The sequence below is a fragment of the Rhamphochromis sp. 'chilingali' genome (assembly GCF_963969265.1).
Source record: "Rhamphochromis sp. 'chilingali' genome assembly, chromosome: 6".
Classification (NCBI taxonomy): Eukaryota; Metazoa; Chordata; class Actinopteri; order Cichliformes; family Cichlidae; genus Rhamphochromis; species Rhamphochromis sp. 'chilingali'.
The window spans coordinates 3,999,471-4,012,791 of NC_137933.1; the positions used below are offsets into that span (position 1 = coordinate 3,999,471).

Below are 13,321 nucleotides of genomic sequence, written 5' to 3' on the forward strand. Positions count from 1 at the left end.
GTTTAATTAAGTTAGAAGTTAGCTTAATGTTAAATAGCTAGTTGAGATCTAAAGATGGGGTACTGTGGTGGTCTGGCTCATGAGGTATGATTACCAGGAACCTGCGAGTCAGCACAGGGACAAACAGCAGGAGGTCTACCAGAACAGCTCGTAAAAGCTTCTAAAATTTATAAATGATGTATCTGCTTAAATATTTACCTATTTAATGTTAGGAGGTGGTGGGTAGGTGTACTGTTGTTGTTTGGGTTTTGTTTTCCTTTTGGTTATAGGTAGGCGAGGCGGGGCTTGATGGCATTCCAACACACCTGCGACGCATCGGACGTCATCAGTGAGCGCTTTTAGGGAGCAGAGTCACGGACGTCTGGTGTCGGAGTATTATCGCTGTCACAAGTGGTAACGAGTTAGCACAGGCTGCATCTGTTGATTTTACGCTGTGGAGCTGTATGTTTTAAAGGATCCATGGTTCGCCTACTTTTCTTTGTCTTAGCCTGTTCCATCGCCTGCCCGCCTACCTAGGATTTTGTGTTGGCTATTCTGGATCCGCGACGGAGTGCTACGTACCATCAGGCGGCGATCACCGCAGCGGCTGTGGTTTGGGTGGTCAAGTAAGCTCTCCAACTCTCTCTGTCCACTTGTGTTTAACGTTCGGCTATCAACGGTATGCCATAAACCCTGTTTTGTTCCCTGTTGTCAGGTAGCTCCGGTGCGTCTGCTACCTACCTGTATGCTTCGGCTCCATCTCATCGCCTCGGTGTTTTCCTGCTGGCACATTTTTATTTATCACTGTATATAGCCCCTTTCCCTTGTAAATATTCCCCCTTACTTGTGTATATATAAAACTTGCATCACCAACTATTCTGCGTCCGTGTGTGTTTCTGCCACGTAATCCATCTGTGTAATCCAGCTAACCTAACAGAATACTCCGACCATTTTTGATGGATTCGGCAGAACACACAGGTCCCGCGTCCGGCGATTTACTCCAGAAACACGAGGAGTCTTTGTCTAGTTTGTCTCGGCAGTTGGCGGCGTCCGAGCAATGGGCAGGCCGAGTTAATGAGACCCTGTCGGGCATTCAAGAGACTTTGGCTCGGCTAGTTCCTCCTACTGCTCCCGTTGTTCCTGCTCCCCCGCCCGTACCGTCTGCCTCACTGAGTGTGGGCTCTGTTCGTGACCCCGCTCCCCCGACTCTGGTGCCTTTTACGGGAGAGTTGGGCCGTTGCGGGGGTTTTTTGATTCAGGTTTCTTTGCTTTTTCAGCGTTATCCCCAAGCGTTTTCCAATGATGCTGTTAAGATTTCTCATGTTATCGGTGCCCTTCGTGATCGTGCTTTGGACTGGGCCGAGGCTTATCTCGCTTTGCATCCCGTGGAGACTGTCACGTATGAGCAGTTTGTTCAGGATTTTAAGGCGGTTTTTCACCACCCCCTGCACGGGCTCCGCCAAGGGGGCCGGTCGGTGGCGGAGTTTTCTATTGATTTCCGGGTTAAAGCCGCGGAGACGGGGTGGGGTGAGGACGCGTTGCGCGGGGCTTTCGTCATTGGATTGGACGATCGCATGAAGGATGAGCTCGCCACTCGTGACGAACCGGAGAGTTTCGAGGCTCTAGTTAATCTGGCTATTCGTATCGATAATCGCCTTCGCGAGCGTGAGAGGGAGAGGGGTGGCCGGGTCTGTGCTGGAAGTGCTGAGCGCGCCGCGGTGCGCACAATATTCTGTCCTCCTCCTCCCGGTCCGGCCCGCGCACGGTCTCCTCCGGCGTCCGCCGCTGAGGAGCCTATGCAATTGGGTCGTACACGGCTGACGCTGGAGGAGCGTCGGAGGCGGTTTGAGGGACGGTTGTGTTTGTATTGTGGCCAGTCGGGCCATTTTGTGTCCACCTGCCCGTTGCAGTCAAAAGGCGGTGCCCACCAGTAACTGTGGGGGTACTGGTGGGTGGCACTTCCTCTCTTTCCCAAATTCCCCGCATGCAACTTCCTGCTGTCGTGAATGCCGCGTCTGGCGCTTTCTCTACTAACGCGCTTTTGGATTCTGGCGCTGAGCAGAATTTTATTGACGGCGGTCTCACGAGGCGCCTCGGGATTAAGACTATACCCTTGCGGGTTCCCGTCTCTGTTGTGGCTCTCACCGGTCAGTTACTGCCCTCCGTCACTCATGAGACTGAACCGGTTTCGTTGATTCTTTCTGGTAATCATCGTGAGGTTCTTCGTTTTTTTGTTTTTTCCTCCCCGGAGTCTCCCATCGTTTTAGGTTATCCGTGGTTCGAGCGTCATAATCCTCATATCAATTGGTCCTCCCGTTGCATTGAGAGTTGGAGTAGCCACTGCTTGTCTCACTGTTTACAGTCTGCTCTTCCGCCTTCGCCTGTCTGCTCGTCTAAGCTGGCGCCCGAGGAGGTGGATCTTTCGTCTGTACCCGAACAATATCATGATCTGTCGGCGGTTTTCAGTAAACGCTGTGCGCTCTCGCTTCCTCCCCATCGCCCTTATGATTGTGGCATTGAACTGTTACCTGGAGCTCCTTTGCCCACCAGCCGGCTGTATAACCTCTCTGGTCCAGAGAAGGCAGCCATGGAGAGGTATATTACGGAGTCACTGGAGGCGGGCCTGATTCGTCCTTCATCTTCGCCGTTGGCGGCGGGTTTTTTCTTTGTGGATAAGAAAGATGGATCTCTCCGACCCTGCATTGATTTTCGGGGTCTTAATGACATTACTGTGAAGAACAAATATCCTCTTCCCCTGATCTCTTCTGCTTTTGAACCTTTACAGGACGCGGTCATTTTTACGAAGCTGGACCTTCGCAATGCGTACCATCTGGTGCGCATGCGCCAGGGAGATGAGTGGAAGACGGCCTTTAACACTCACCGTGGACATTACGAATACTTGGTAATGCCTTTTGGTCTGACGAATGCGCCGGCAGTGTTTCAGGCGTTGATTAATGATGTGCTTCGGGACTTTTTGAATCGGTGTGTGTTCGTTTATTTGGATGACATCCTTGTTTTTTCGCGGTCGTTTGAGGACCATGTTCAGCAGGTGCGCAGCGTTTTGCAGCGCCTCCTGGAAAACAAACTTTTTGTGAAAGCGGAGAAGTGCGAGTTTCATGCTCATTCTGTGTCGTTCCTGGGCTATGTCTTTGCTAAGGGGCGGGTGGGGCCGGATCCTGGCAAAATCAGGGCGATTGCGGATTGGCCGACTCCTTCCTCGCGCAAACACCTGCAGAGGTTTTTGGGGTTTGCTCATTTTTATCGCCGATTTATTAAGAACTTCAGTCAGATCACCCTTCCGCTCACCCGGCTTACGTCCTCGGCTCGAGTTTTCTGTTGGTCTCCTGAGGCCGAGCAGGCGTTTGCTCGGTTGAAGGAGTTGTTTTGTTCCGCGCCCGTTCTTGCCCACCCGGATGGTGCCAGACAGTTTGTGGTGGAGGTGGATGCTTCTGATGTGGGTGCGGGGGCGGTGTTGTCGCAGCGCTCGCCCGATGATGGCCATCTCCATCCGTGCGCATTTTTTTCGCGGCGGTTTTCTCCGGCTGAGCGGAACTATGACGTGGGTAATCGTGAGCTGCTGGCGGTTAAGCTGGCTTTGGAGGAGTGGCGTCACTGGTTGGAGGGGGCGGAACAGCCGTTTGTGGTTTGGACGGACCATAGGAACCTCTCTTATATTTGGAGTGCGAAGCGGCTTAACTCCAGGCAGGCCAGGTGGCAGCTGTTTTTTAGCCGGTTCCATTTTACGATCTCGTTTCGCCCGGGTTCTCGCAATGTTAAGCCGGACGCTTTGTCCCGTCAGTTTTCCCCCGCGTCTGAGTCTACGGGGGTGGTTCCGATCATCCCCTCGTCTTGCGTGGTGGGGGCCGTGACATGGGAGATCGAGAGCTTGGTGCGCCAGGCACAGCGGCAGGATCCGGACCCGGGTTCGGGCCCGCAGGGTAAACTGTTTGTTCCGGCGGCCATGCACGCGCGTGTCTTGCACTGGGCGCACGCGTCTCGTTTTGCTTGTCATCCTGGCGTGCGTCGTACGGTTTCCCTGCTACGGCGCTCCTTTTGGTGGCCCGCTTTGGCGAGGGATGCCCGCGAGTATGTGCTGGCCTGTGACACTTGTGCGCGCAATAAGAGCCGTCACCTGGCCCCCCCCGGGTTGCTGCATCCCCTGCCTGTCCCTGGTCGACCTTGGTCGCATATTGCAGTTGACTTTGTTACCGGGTTGCCGCGTTCCGCTGGTCACTCGGTGATCCTCACCATTGTGGACAGGTTCTCCAAGGCGGCGCATTTTGTCCCTCTGTCTAAACTTCCTTCTGCCCTGGAGACTGCTCGCGTGCTCGTGGATCATGTTTTTCGGTTACATGGACTTCCTTTGGACATTGTGTCGGACCGGGGGCCTCAGTTTGTTTCTCGGGTGTGGAAGGCTTTTTGTACCGCGTTGGGAGTGGGGGTGAGCCTTTCCTCGGGCTATCACCCACAGTCTAATGGACAGACTGAAAGGGCCAATCAGCAGCTGGAGTCCGCCTTGCGCTGTGTGGCCTCCTCTGACCCCGCTTCCTGGAGTGGTCATCTTGCTTGGATTGAGTATGCTTATAACTCTCTCACCTCGGCAGCTACGGGGTTTTCTCCGTTTGAGGTCTGTCTGGGATATCAGCCGCCGTTGTTTCCTTCTCAGGAGGCGGAGATTGCGGTTCCGGCCGTGCGGGATCATCTACGTCGCAGTCGGAGGATTTGGCGCCGGACCAAGGCGGCGCTGCTCCGGACCGTGTCTCAGACTCGCCGGGCTGCTGATCGGAGGAGAACGCCTGCGCCTCCATACACCGTGGGCCAACAGGTTTGGCTGTCCTCTGCGAATGTTCCTTTGAAGTGCGTGGCCAGGAAGCTTGCCCCTCGCTTCCTGGGTCCTTTCACCATCCAACGCATCATCAATCCTGTTTCTGTGAGGCTGCAACTACCGGCTTCTATGAGGATTCATCCTACGTTCCATGTTTCTCAACTGCAGCCAGTCTCTCACAGCCCGCTGTGCCCACCCGTGGAACCTCCTCCGCCCGCCCGGGTGGTGGACGGGGGTCCTGTCTATTCAGTCCGGCGGCTGCTGGATGTGCGCCGTCGTGGCCGAGGTTTCCAGTTTCTGGTGGACTGGGAGGGGTATGGCCCGGAGGAGCGCTCTTGGGTCTCGAGGGCCTTCATTGTGGACCCAGCGCTTATTGTGGATTTTTACAGGAGGCATCCTGACAAGCCTGGAGGACCGCCGGGTGGCGTTCCTTGAGGGGGGGATACTGTTAGGAGGTGGTGGGTAGGTGTACTGTTGTTGTTTGGGTTTTGTTTTCCTTTTGGTTATAGGTAGGCGAGGCGGGGCTTGATGGCATTCCAACACACCTGCGACGCATCGGACGTCATCAGTGAGCGCTTTTAGGGAGCAGAGTCACGGACGTCTGGTGTCGGAGTATTATCGCTGTCACAAGTGGTAACGAGTTAGCACAGGCTGCATCTGTTGATTTTACGCTGTGGAGCTGTATGTTTTAAAGGATCCACGGTTCGCCTACTTTTCTTTGTCTTAGCCTGTTCCATCGCCTGCCCGCCTACCTAGGATTTTGTGTTGGCTATTCTGGATCCGTGACGGAGTGCTACGTACCATCAGGCGGCGATCACCGCAGCGGCTGTGGTTTGGGTGGTCAAGTAAGCTCTCCAACTCTCTCCGTCCACTTGTGTTTAACGTTCGGCTATCAACGGTATGCCATAAACCCTGTTTTGTTCCCTGTTGTCAGGTAGCTCCGGTGCGTCTGCTACCTACCTGTATGCTTCGGCTCCATCTCATCGCCTCGGTGTTTTCCTGCTGGCACATTTTTATTTATCACTGTATATAGCCCCTTTCCCTTGTAAATATTCCCCCTTACTTGTGTATATATAAAACTTGCATCACCAACTATTCTGCGTCCGTGTGTGTTTCTGCCACGTAATCCATCTGTGTAATCCAGCTAACCTAACATTTAATGTTGTAGAACAGAAATGTCTAAAAAAGCTACTTCTGTTTATTTTTTGCTTGTTTGTTTGATTTTACATTTCTATGATTTAGTGAAAAACAATCATAAGTTTCAAAGACTTGTAGTGGCAAATAATCAAAGATTGAAGGTCATATTTAACATCCTTATCCCTACTTTTACATGTTCCGTTGAACTTTAAACAAAAGGCAGTAATTTTCAAAAATATGACACTTTAACCTTAAAAACTGATGTATGTTTGGGCTTTTCTATTTTCTTCTGTCTATCTAAACACAAAACTGATTAATGATGCTTTAAGTCATTCAAGCACATTGACAATTAACCATCAATCATTCGTTCCTTACAGATAGTACTCAGTCATCTGTAACACACAGTTTCATAATCCACTGTGCTATAAAAGTCAATCTGTGGATTCACTTTATTGATGTTTAAGTTTATCATATGTAAAGCATTTTTAAATCTTTTTAAGCTATAGTATCCTTCAGACAAGCTCTCATCACTAAGAGGCCAGGGGAGCAGCCATGCATACGATGCAAGAACCCAAAACATGAATATTTATGTAACTGCTTAACACTTAACCCTTCCACTGTAGTACATCAATACCACAAAGCTTGTGTTACATTCTGTGCTGCTACAGAGAAAAAAAGGTCAATGAGGAGCCAGGATGTAGCTGAGTGATTTACTTTTGCTTCCTTTGGAATTCTGTGAGCTGATGGAATGACGTAGGCAGTAACACACAGTGCAGAGCATGTTCAGGCAGCTATCAATTATTAATCAACAGTTGTATTTTTAGGGATATTTTATCAATTATCAATAGGCAAGAAGTCAGCCTCTGCCACCGGCAAACATACTTATCATTCCCATGACATGTTGGAGTTATATGTGCAGCGGAAGGTTTGACGGACAGATCGCCATTCTGTTACAGGACAGAGAGACAGACATTCATGCTCACATAAACACCATTTTTCAGTGTAATTAGCCAGTTGGAAATATTAAAAGGTTTGCTGGAAGTGTTCAAAACAGAACAGAACACAGCAAAAGTCCTGCAGTGCTTTATGTGCTCTACTTCGTTACTGTGGTAACATCTATCCCAGTCTACCTGGCCCTATGTGACAGCATAAATGTCCCTGTCACGGCTGGACGATCCTCCCCGGACAACCTGCCGGTAATGTCTTTCTCTTTGTGAGTGTGTTTCTCTCTGTCCCTGTGTCTGGCTGTTTTATGTAAGCTTGTGCTTCCAGGAGAGTGAGATCATGGTGGCCTCTGACCTGGAAGCAGCTCCGCACGACAGCCAACACAAGTGCGCCTAATTGTCCATGCAGCTGCCGCTAACCATCCTCCATTTTGGGCTGAGGTATTTAACGGTGTGTCCTGACAGCAGTCAGCACTGGATCGTTGCACTATGCCTGGTACTGTGAGCTCTTTTGATAGTGATTTTGATAGTGACTAGGAAGCCTCCTCACCTGCTGTGTCACTCACCTTTTCTAGGAGTTTGTGGACGGAGAGGACGGTCCGGGGAGAAGAAGCAGGTTGGATTTTCACGAGTGAATGGAGCTGCACTACCACTGGGATCTGGGGAAGAGAACACCATTCGAACTTTGCACCTTTTTCACATTTGGAACAGTTTTTTGGTTACTGTAAATAAAACGCACTGTCTCCAGTCAACTCGAGCTCCGTGCCTGGGTCCTTTCGTCCCGCTAACCTTGACAGTTACAGTCAGGTCTGATTATCTAGGAACAGTGATGAACTTTTCTACCTTTGGCTTTCCTACCAAAATGAGTGCATTGAAGACTCATCCAAACAGTTAAAAAAACAAACAAATCCAAATCTAAAACTTTGTCTCAGTTCACGTCAGCGTTCATGATTAAACAATAAGAAAGAGACTGAGCAAAAATGGCTTCCATGGGAGAGCTCAAATGCAGAAAAACACTGCTGACCAAAGGAACACGAAGGCTCATCTCACATTTGCCAAAAAAGATATTGAAGACCATCTAATTTAATGTTTTGAGTGGCCCGGGCAGAGTGCGGACTCAAATCAGACTGAGACGCTTTGGCATGGTCGTAAACGGGCTGTCAATCACTGAAATCCCTCCAATTTGGGTAAATGACAACAATTCTGCAAAGAAGAGCAGGTCACGAAAACTGTCACAGCCATGTGAAAGACTCATTGCCAGTTATCACAAACATTTGATTTCAGTCTTGTTACCAAGGGTGGCACAACCACTTATCAGGTTAAGGGGGCAATTATTTTTTCATAGATGGTAGGCGGGTCCGGATTACTTTTTTCTCTTAGGAAGGGGCAAATGCTTTTTCACAGCACTGCATTTAACATTAGAGTCCTTTAAAATAACAAATACAGGATTTGTTGCATGTGTGTCTTGCAAACCTGTATCTGTCCTAAAATAAGAAAGTAAGTGTTTTGGCAGGTTAATGGCCCATTTTTGCTCACCCTCACAGTGCGGCCTGGATGGGGACATGAGTGTACAATTGTGTGTCTTAATCACTATTTCAGTTATATATCAGTGCAGGAGATTCAGCAACAGCTTAAAAAGATCAGCTTCTGGAGAAAGTGTAGGATTTCTTCTGTTCCCGGCAAGTCCTGATGTATCTTCTCTGAGTGGCAAAGACTGCCATTGTAGGTGCACCAGACTAGACTAATGCCCCCCCCCCCCCCCCCAAACAAAACAAAACAAAACAAAAAACACAATGGTGTGACCATGAACAAGTGATTTGTTTGTGCTGCTTAAATTGGCCGTGTGAGGTTTGTAAGATAAGCTGTTGAGCTTTCACTGCAAGCAGAAAGAAAAAGGAACAGTGAGAACAGGTAGCAGAGAACTTGTTGGAAGGAGAGAGGCACACTCTCGTCAGTTCAATATATCAGCTGAGTTCTGTTTTAAATGCTGGTTTGTGCAGATAACCTCAGTGAGTCTGCTGCAGAATGAGTGCACATTACATGTGTGAGACAACCCAGACGTGATGCCATGCTTGCCCTCAGGTCATGATGGTAAAAAGTGGAGCTCTTATAGCAAGTATTTACAGTCAGCCCAGTTTTTATCCAACAAATTACTGTTCCTTCACTCGGAGGCCTACACACGACAGAGAGGATGCATCCAGGCATGCTGCAGCAGCAGTATTATTAACCCAGCTTCACCCAGTATGCATTTTATTGGGTTTGAGGCCATGTGGGATGGTGTCAACCCTGCTAGGACATGTGCGACTTTGTTGCCAAAGTACAGATGGCCCAGATGGCTCATTAGGCTGGAGCAGTGAGCCACTGGCAACACCGTTAAAAAAAAAAACGAAGGAAAAAAACTTACCTGAAATAAAGTTCTGACAGTTCAGAGATGGTAAAACTGACAAGAGGCCAGAAAGCCTGTCAAAATAAATAACAAATCTCACCTTCTCACCTTCACAGGAAAGAATTATTTCTTATCTCTGCCTCCTGAAGCTCCACCAAAGTAACAAGATCTTTCCAGAGGAGGCGTTCAGCAGAAAAGCGTTTCAGTCTTTGCTCACACAATCTTATATGCCCTCAGCAGCTCGCACTTCCAACAGCCTGACAACATTGTGAGGACAGGAGCTGGAAAGAGAGATAAAAACAGAGAAAGACGAAGAATGACAGAAAAGATGAAGTCCCTGGGGTGTCAGGTACTCCAATATAATTAATCTGATGCCTGAGCAGGGCAAAGAGCAACATTTTAGATGCCAGTACAAAATCAAGAGGATCACAAAGGTAAACCACTACGAGTAAGAGGGCGTTGGACGCCGAACATTCACTTAAGCTTGCATTTTCACTACAAGTTTAACTGCAGCTGTGAAGTCAGACTTTCCAGTCTCAGATGAGGAACGGCTCATGCGTTTTACATCCTTCTATTACGCTGTCAACACACGTTACAATTTATCTTCATGTCTTCTGCATTTCTTCAGTTAAGTAATCTACAGTTTCTTTACATTTGTCAGTGACCAGCTTTTCCTTGTTTATTCCAGATTAATTTTGTTTAACTTCTTGATAGATGAAGAGACAAATGACAAGTCGAAGCTCGAGGGAATGGTTCTTCCACTACACCTCTCACAACTGCAGACATTTGTCCTGCGTTTGAGTTTTAGATTCCTGTTTGGTGATTATCATTCTAGGAATGTTCAGTTTGAGTTCTTGTGGTATTATTTGAGTTTTGGTTCCCATTTATGTTTTTTTAGGGAGTCTGGTGTCTGTTTGGGTTACTTTACAGCTTTAGAGATTTAAGATTTGTAGTCTCAGTTTTTCCTCAAGCTTTGATTCCTGGTGTTTATTCTTGTTGTTTTAATTTCCTCTTTGTTCTCTTGCAAATGGACCAGCACTATATAACACTTTTCCTCTACTCACTTTGAGTTTTCTGCTACAGCATGATCCCCATGTTGATGTTATTCCTGTATCATCATAATAATCTTAATCCAGGTTCAACCTTCCAACAAATGAAAGGTTTTGTCTGAGCATTCACTTAGCATGAGGCAAGAATTTGGGTAATGCCACGTTAATCATTACACTAATTTTATTAAAAAAGTGATTTTGCAAATCAACCTTCAGCTTCACGAATGTTGGTCCTCTCTCCTGCAACACTTGCAACACAAAATTCCTCAGAACAGCAAAGGTAGATCTGGGATACTTTCACAATAGCAACAGTTTTATCATTGTGATTATTTAACATTAGAGTCCTTTAAAATAACAAATACAGGATTTGTTGCATGTGTGTCTTGCAAATCTGTATCTGTCCTAAAATAAGAAAGTAAGTGTTTTGGGGCAACTATATTTTTCTCATGTACATCACTGGTATAAGATAGACTGTCATATGCTGAGCAGGCTGACCCTTAGAGCCAGTTTGAGTTATATTGTCAGGTGCTGACAGGTGGAGTCTCAGAGGTGAAGGGGAGGCTGCCCACACCTGTAAATCAAAGTGGTCATTGGAGAGTGAAGGCAGGTTAATGGCCCATTTTTGCTCACCCTCACAGTACGGCCTGGATGGGGACATGAGTGTACAATTGTGTGTCTTCATCACTATTTCAGTTATATATAAGTGCAGGAGATTCTGCAACAGCTTGAAAAGATCAGCTTCTGGAGAAAGTGTTGGATTTCTTCTGTACCCGGCAAGTCCTGATGTATCTTCTCTGAGTGGCAACACCTATCATTCAGGAAAGACTGCCATTGTAGGTACACCAGACTAGACTAATGGTCCCCCCCCACAAAAGAAAAGAAAAGAAAAGAAAACACGATGGCGTGACCATGAACAAGTTTGCAGAAGACTTGAGTAAAGTGCTGGTTAAGAGGTTATGATTATGGAACAATGAGAGTCCGATATGAAAATACTTTAATCCTTAACTGTATGCAGTTTGAAGGTTCAGCGCTCTAATCTGAAGCTGTTACAGCAACAACTGCATGCACACTAACCAGTAATTGGAAAAAAAATGTGTTAATATATTTATTTTACAGCTGCATGTGATTATCAAATCATCAAATTAACAGTTTTTCCACAGCATTACTCCTGTATTTTTTGGAACATTAGTGTTGACTCTTGTTGCTATATTTTTATAGATCTCTATCACCCATAATTTTAGTAGGTGGTGCTCAATTGATCGATTCTGTGTGTCAAAAGACGCATTAAATGCCCCTTTTCATGTGAGCTTGCACAGAGCCTGAAGCAGACAGCCTTTCTTAACAAAGGAAGTTGATAAACACCATCATCTGTTATCGCCAAATGGGATTTTATTATTTGTCAAGCCAGCTAGCGCAAAGAAAGCCTGGCTATGTCAAATTTGCTTCAGAGTATTTCCCTCTGGTGGCAAATCCTTCGTTTCTGTTGGGAGATAAAATAGAGACATGGTGGCAGAGAACCATGAGGTATAGGAATGACATAACTGTGACTTGGATCAGACACCAGATATGAATAAGGTATTTTTCAGATCGGACCTGTCGCGATCGGGCGAATTACACACAGTAATTCGGCGTGCCCGTGTGGCGTGCTGGCTAGACCCAAACGCGGCGAAGGCTAGCGATGGGTTGGAACAGATATGCAGTTATTCTAGTAACGATCAGTGCACGAAGTGTGGCTTCGGAACTGGCGTTACAGACGGAGAGCGAGCTGAGCCGGGATGAGAAAATGAATCGAGAGGGAAAACACTCACAGCTGCTGAATCAGGCGGAGACTGACGTCGGCAAGGTTTTGGAGCTCCTGACATGAAGAGAATAATGTCTGAGCAGCGAACAGGTGGATTGTGTCTCTCTTTTAAACCCGGCCAGCTGACAGGACCCCCCCCCAAGACCGGCACCTGACGGTCCAGGGTGGCAGCGACAGGAATCCGAGATGAGGGAGAGATCCAAGATGAAGCGGGACGGCACCCAGGAGCGCTCCTCAGGACCGTAGCCAGCCCAGTCCACAAGATACTGGACCCCTCGACCCCGGGGACGGGAGTCCAAGATCCGCCGGACAGTGTAGACAGGACCCCCATCTACGAACTTGGGCGGGGGCAGGGCCGGGGAGGGGGGCACCAGCGAGGAAGTAACGTGCCGTTTAAGCTACGAGACGTGGAAAACCGGATCGACCTTCATGGCGGGTGGAAGCCGGAGACGATAAGTCACGGGGTTGAGCTGGGCAGCGATCTCGTACGGGCCAACGAACCTGGGAGTGAGCTTCTTGGACTCAGTGTGGAGCCTCAGGTGCCTTGTGGAGAGCCAGACGCGATCCCCCGGCTGAAAAGGATGACCCGGGCGGTGGCGGCGACGATGCTGCTTGGTGTACAGAGCGTTGGCTCAGGAAATGGCAGCCCACGCCTTGATCCGGGCCTGACGACAGCGGCGGACCATCCGTTCAGCAGCAGGCACTTCAACCTCCACCTCCTGATGGCTGAAGATAGGAGGATGGAAACCATGACAGACTTCAAAGGGCGAGAGACCGGTGGCAGAAGAGACGTGAAGGTTATGAGACAGCTCAGCCCACAGCAGGTAACGAGGCCAAAGCGACGGTTGGGCGGAGACGAAGCACCTCAAAAACCCACAGCTGTTAATTGGTCTGTTCAACCTGCCCATTGGTCTGAGGGTGATAGCTGGACGAGAGGCTGGGAGAGGCTCCAATCAGGCGGCAAAAGGCTTTCCAGAACTTGGTGGTGAACTGGGGCCCCCTGTCAGAGACTATGTCCTTGGGGAACCCGTGAAGCCGGACGACATGGTCCAAGAAGAGCTCGGCCGTCCGTTTGGCGGAAGGGAGGCCGGCCAGAGCGACCAGGTGCACCGCCTTCGAAAACGTGAGGATGGTGTCAAGACCGTCCACGGATGGGAGGCCGGTAACAAAGTCAAGGCCGACATGGGACCAGGGACGTCC

At 48.8% G+C, this 13,321-nt stretch overlaps 1 long non-coding RNA gene across 1 annotated transcript; it reads left to right on the forward strand.

Annotated features, from left to right (window-relative positions):
- The first annotated feature begins 242 nt into the window (after positions 1-242).
- On the forward strand, positions 243-869 carry LOC308398495. Its single transcript, XR_013971959.1, has 3 exons — positions 243-393; positions 488-605; positions 695-869. It is a non-coding gene; the product is annotated as an uncharacterized lncRNA (long non-coding RNA).
- Positions 870-13,321: the final 12,452 nt, after the last annotated feature.